The sequence below is a fragment of the Vigna radiata genome, chromosome 1 (genome assembly GCF_000741045.1).
Source record: "Vigna radiata var. radiata cultivar VC1973A chromosome 1, Vradiata_ver6, whole genome shotgun sequence".
Lineage (NCBI taxonomy): Eukaryota > Viridiplantae > Streptophyta > Magnoliopsida > Fabales > Fabaceae > Vigna > Vigna radiata.
In genome coordinates, this window is record NC_028351.1 from 33181240 (window position 1) to 33187307 (window position 6068).

The following is a 6068-nucleotide window of genomic DNA, read 5'->3' on the forward strand; positions in this document are numbered from 1 at the left end:
AAAAAGTTTTAAATTAAAATAATTTATAACTAATTTTACTTCTTATGTGACAATTTCTTTAAGTTTTAAAACTTTACCCGTGAAAAATATAAAAACAATTTAAAATGAAATTATAAAAACTAGTTATATTTAACTTTATTATTATTATAATTATAATATTAATAACAATAATTATATTATTTTTTATTAACATAAAAATAGAATGTCAACACACATAGACGCATACATTTTCCTAATTATTTTATTTGTAACTTGGATTTTCTCGTATTTTTTTTAAAATTTATTTCTTAGATAAATATTTTAAAATTAAAATAATTATTTTATCAATTTGACCACTTTTTAAATTTAACCTTTTTTGTTTATTACGAAACTGTCTATAAATTAAATGAAAACTATTTATAATAAAGTTATAAAAATTAACTGTATTTAATTTCATAATTATAATAATAATAATAATAAATTTATTATTTTTATGTAACAACGGAGTTTTTCTTTTTTTTATATATATATTTTACTACCAATTTTATCCTTATTCATGTAAATGATTTTATTTTTAAAATTTTGAATATATTTTTTACGAATATACTTTTCATAAATTTAATAATATTTTAAATTAGTTATTGCCTTAATATGCTAAAATATTTTTATTTTTAAATGATTTATTGATTTTGATACCATAATCTCTAATGCAATCTAAAACAATAAAATTAGTTATATTAACTTAAATATTTATTTTAATTAAAAATACCAAATTATCTTCCATATTTAAATAAAATTAAGCTAAATATGTTGAAAAATAAAAAGTAATAATTGTTATTATATAAATATATATATATATATATATATATATATATATATATATATATATATATATATAAACAATTCCAGTTCAAGGATAAAACAAGTAAAACACTAAATTTTTAAAAGGTGTAATATTCCTTTGTAGTATTAAATTATATTTAAGAAGGAAAGGCATTAAAAAGCTTTTTTAGTTGTAATATAGTTTTATTAAATTAATTATAAAAGTATGTTTAAGAAAAAAGGAGAGTATATTTTTTTAGTATTAATATATCTCTGTTAAATTAATTACAATAAGAGTAAAATTTAATTAAATTCCTATTTGTGTTTGTTAATTTTTTATGGATAGTAAAAACTATATTTAATGAGTTAAAATCTTTTGTCAATAAATTATATTTTTTTTGGTAGAACAGAATGATTAGTTGTTTTTAATTTCTTATAATTAATATTTATTTTTATTTTCATATTTTATCTATGAGACTTTCATATATTGATTCTATTGTGTTTCTTGTTTTATTTTCTTTTATTATAGAGTTTTTTTTACATATTTTATCTTGTAAGAGTCTATAAATTATGTTTTAGAAGTAATAATATGTTAAAATAGTGTTGTTTAATTATTTTAGTATTAAAAGTTTAAAGTATAAATAAAGTTTTTATAAATGAATTTTATTATTTAAAAATACATAATCTTTCTAAAAATCTTTCCTTTAAAACTCTCTCATTCTCCTCTAGATTTTCTCATCATCCGTTCATTTGTTTGAAGATCAAATACTACTATTGTAATACTTACTGTAAATTTTTCACTTTTGTTTGATCTATTTCTTCTATACATAAATTTGATGTTCTTCTTCATCTATTTCTTCTATATAAATTATAAGTGAAAAAGAAATAAGAATTGGTTACAATTAAATGGAAGCATAGGAGAGAATTATGTTATCTTGTGTTGATTTGAATGCTCTCTTAGTTAAAGGTGTTTTGTATCTAGAAAAACCAAATTTCTTTCTTAGCCCAACCACAAAGTCCTTGTGATGCTAACTTGCACGTGAATGTGTTCATTGTAGTTGAAATGAAAGACAAAGTTGAATTGTGTGACATTGTGATAGTAGAGTGAAAAACAGGCATGCTTACACACCATTGAGCTTGAGAGAAATACTTTCTTTGCTGAGGAAATGTTCCATGTGATTAAGAAGAACATTTTTGCCATTCTTGTTGATCCCTCATAGAACCTGGTATCTTTCTTATAATTTTTGTTCTGTGAGCACCATGGTTGAATCTTGTTTTTTCAAAATTTCATTTTCTCATAATTGATCTTACCATAATGAGCAAGCATGATTGAATTCTACTGATGTTTGAGTGTTAAATCATTGGAATTGAATTGTCTATCCAAGCCATATCACTCTTTTTGCTTGACGACAAGTAAAGTTTCAAGTTTAGGGTTGTTGATAATAATAATTCTTACTATTATCTGTAAAGCATTTTTATACCAAATCAACTCTCTTTGAGCTTGAAGCTTGTTTAATCCTCTCTTTTCTCTGACTTTTGTGAATAAGTTTATTCTAGGTCACACTTAATGGTTTTCATCACTAATTCCCTCATTTTGTAGGAAAATTGTGTGCATTAGAAGAACATCAAAACCAGCAACTAGCTGGAACCCAAGAAAAGCAGCAAAAGCAAAAATAGGAAGCACATGAAGGCAAGTTTCACGCTTATGCGCCCCTCCAAGGGCGCTGAGCGCCATTTGTGTCATAGTTTCCACGCTTGGGCGCCCTAGTCAGGGTGCTGAGCGTCATTCCTCACACAAACTTGGCACCTGCGCGCCCTAGTCAAGGCGCTGAGCACCACCTGCTGCGCAACTCTAGCGCTTGGGCGCCCTCCTGTCTAGGTGTTGAGCATGACACTTACTGATGTGGCATCCTAAACCTCTTTAAGGCTACCATGCAACGAAAAGTCCATCTTTTGGCGGCTGAAGCACGAAACTCACTTTCTTGGACCTCTTGGGGCAAGTTTGGGTGTGTGGGAGCTCTTCCTTCTTCTTCCTTGGGTCTCTATTGCTTCCCATTTCCTCCATTTCTTCCATTGTAAGCTTAAGCTCTCCATGAAAATGGAGAGCTAAATTCATTTCTTGTTGGGGAAGGATGTAACCTCTTAACTTCATGTATATGAACATGTTTTGAATATATTAAGCTTCTTTCATTGAATACTAGTGGTTTTCTCCTATACTTAATGCTTTTTGTGTTTTGGTCATTCATAACTTGATGTTTGGGTTTGTTTTTTATTGGAAAATAGCCCATGAACCATGACTTCAAGTAAGCCACCTAGAGAAAATAATATCTAGGAATAGAACTAGGACCTTTAGTTGTCATAAACTTCTTTTCTTAATGCAGCTTTGACTATTAGGGTTTTCAAGACATTGAAGTCTAATAAACAAATCTAGGCTTTTCACACCAAGGAATTGAGTTTTGAGTAAACTACTAAGTTGACATTAGCATTTTAACGAAGAAGTTGTGTTTTTTAATAAGCATGAAAGTGAAGAAGGTCAAATCTAACCCTAACATTACCATTTCATTTTTTCAAATCTCATTCATTTCCAAGTGTTTTTGGCTACAAAAAATCATTCTACTATTCACGCAATATGTTTACCTTAAGTGCATTTAAACCTTACTTAATGGAATCATTCTTTAGTCTTAATTAGTTAAATAATTATACGGTCATTTAGTGTTACACGTGTCTCTTGGGATACAATATTTGGTCTTACTGATTTATTACTTTATACGATTCGGTACGCTTGTCAAGATCTTAAGATGTAGTGATAGTTTTAGGGTGACCTTGCTTTGCATAATCTTATTTTTTTAAAAAAAAAAAACTCAGTTTCTGTTAGTAGTTATATTTCTATGTGTATGAAGTAGTTACTTGTGTAGATGACTATAATATAGTTGTTATATAATGGTTTATTTTCTGCAAAAGGCACTCTGACGCCCAAGTCAGACGTGTATTGAAGGGTCTCGGCTCTTGACTGAATATTTAGTGATTTTGTTATCACTGTAGAGTATTTTCAGAGTAGTGGAGTATGAGTAAATCATGAGTAGAATGTCAATGGAGTGTGATTGGAAGATACCTGGCTTGTGGTCCTGACTCTCTATTTATAATTTGTCTCGTGGACCTTAAACTGACATAGCCCAATAAAATATAAACAGAATAAAATATAAACAGACTTATCTAAAAATCTGATTAATTGTTAAATATCTTTAATTATATATTCTTTCAAATATTCTTTATTATCCTTTGATTATTTTATCTTTGAATCTCTTTAATAAAATATTCTATACTGTAAAATATCACTTTTGAATTGACTTATTGCAACAAGATTTTACATACATTATTTTTAACTCAGTCCAAAATATACAATTATAACATAAGATAAAGTAGTATATTTAAAAAAATAAACTTATACATGGCTCCAATAATTAATATAAATAATCATTTTCAAAGAATTAATTCATTACACACCAGTTACTATATCTATTAAAATTTTATATTTAAATTTATAATATTTTTAATTTAAAAACAACTATAAATATTAATATATAAATATTTGAAACAGATTTTAAATAAAATTTAATATAAAATACAAATTTAATTTTGTTAAAAATATTTAATAAAAATATCAACTTTAATAAAAATATCATTATATAACTATATAAAAATTAAATTTAGTCTTAATTTATAAGGTAAGAAATTGCTCTAATTTAAAAAAAAAAAGACTAAATTAAAACAAAATACAAATAAAATAATTAGATTTTTCACTTAACATTTTTTTTCTAACTGTGAGTCATGACACTGTTATGTTAGGTCACACTATCTCAATCACGTGATAGGATATTCATTTGACACATGACAAAGTTTTTTTTTAAAAAAAAAAAAACAAAAATTAAAAAAATTAAAATTTAAAAACCATATACTAACAAATGACTTTAAGTTAATGTCCTTAGTTCTATACTAACGAATAGGATTAAATTGCATTATATTTTCAAAATTGAGAACCCAATTAAGACATCTTAAAAGAGAGGACATAGTTGAAATTCGTGTACATATTTATTGTAAGGATAATAGTTATACAAAACTTATGGATTAATAGGTTAGTATTTTGTTCCGCAAGTAAATAGAAAATGATATGATAAAGAAAGATAATATAAATTAAGATTGAATACATACGGACACTCACAATGAGTTGCAATTTTGAAAAAAAAAAAGAATTGTGTTGAATTTTAAGTTTATAAGGAGATGATAACATATCATTATGTATTTTTCTACATATATTATAAGTGAATGGAAACATAATATGTAGAGATTTTTTTAAAGAATAGTATAAGGAGTATTGTTGAGATTAATTTAAATGATATTTTAATTCTGCTACGAATATTAAATTAAATCTTGAAATTTTAATTTTAGCTCAAAATAAAGGAGCTAAAATGTCCCTTTTAGAAACATTAAAAGAAAAAAAAACAATTGTTATCCGCTAAATGTAAATAAATAAAGAAAGATAATGAAAATAAAGATGGATGACAAATACGGTGGTGAATGCATACAAAAGAAAATAACTGTAAACGAAAACAAATATTTCAGCTGCAATTTTATTTTATTCTTTTATTATTATTATTGTAGATAATTGGTTTAATTAAGTGTTGAGAAGACGGGATTTGATAATTTATTTTATAGTCAGTCATCAAATAAACGCAAAATAAATTTGCTTCCCAAATAAATAAAAACAAATAAATATAATGCTCTTATTTAATTTACGTCATTTAAAATTATAAAATATAAATTATAAAATTATAAAATATAATTTAATCATCAGTATATCTTTTAAAAAAATAATTACTTTTTATACCAACGACTAATATATTATACAATAATCTGAATTTAATATATATATAAAATTTTAGTTGAAAAAATATGTGATTGAATAAAAATTAGATTTGATTGAGATATGTCGATAAGATAAGATATATTTGGACATTTGTCACAATTTTAAGTTATAAATACCATTTAAGTCTCTTCATTGTTACATCATCACTTTGTGCTAATGGTTGTGGTTTCTATGGTTCGCCTGCAACAAATAACCTTTGTTCAAAGTGCTATAAAGATTATCTCGCCAATTCAAAGGGTTGCGAAACGAGCAACAAGAGTTTTTGTTTGGAGAAGTTATCATCATCATCATGTACTTCTCAAAGGGAAGGTTCTATCATTAATGACATGATTTCTCTTTCTAT

At 25.2% G+C, this 6068-nt stretch overlaps 1 protein-coding gene across 1 annotated transcript in view; it reads left to right on the forward strand.

Annotated features, from left to right (window-relative positions):
• LOC111241660 (zinc finger A20 and AN1 domain-containing stress-associated protein 6-like) overlaps window positions 1-6068 on the forward strand; it is a 9823-nt gene that overhangs the window by 677 nt on the left and 3078 nt on the right. The window lies entirely within an intron of this gene.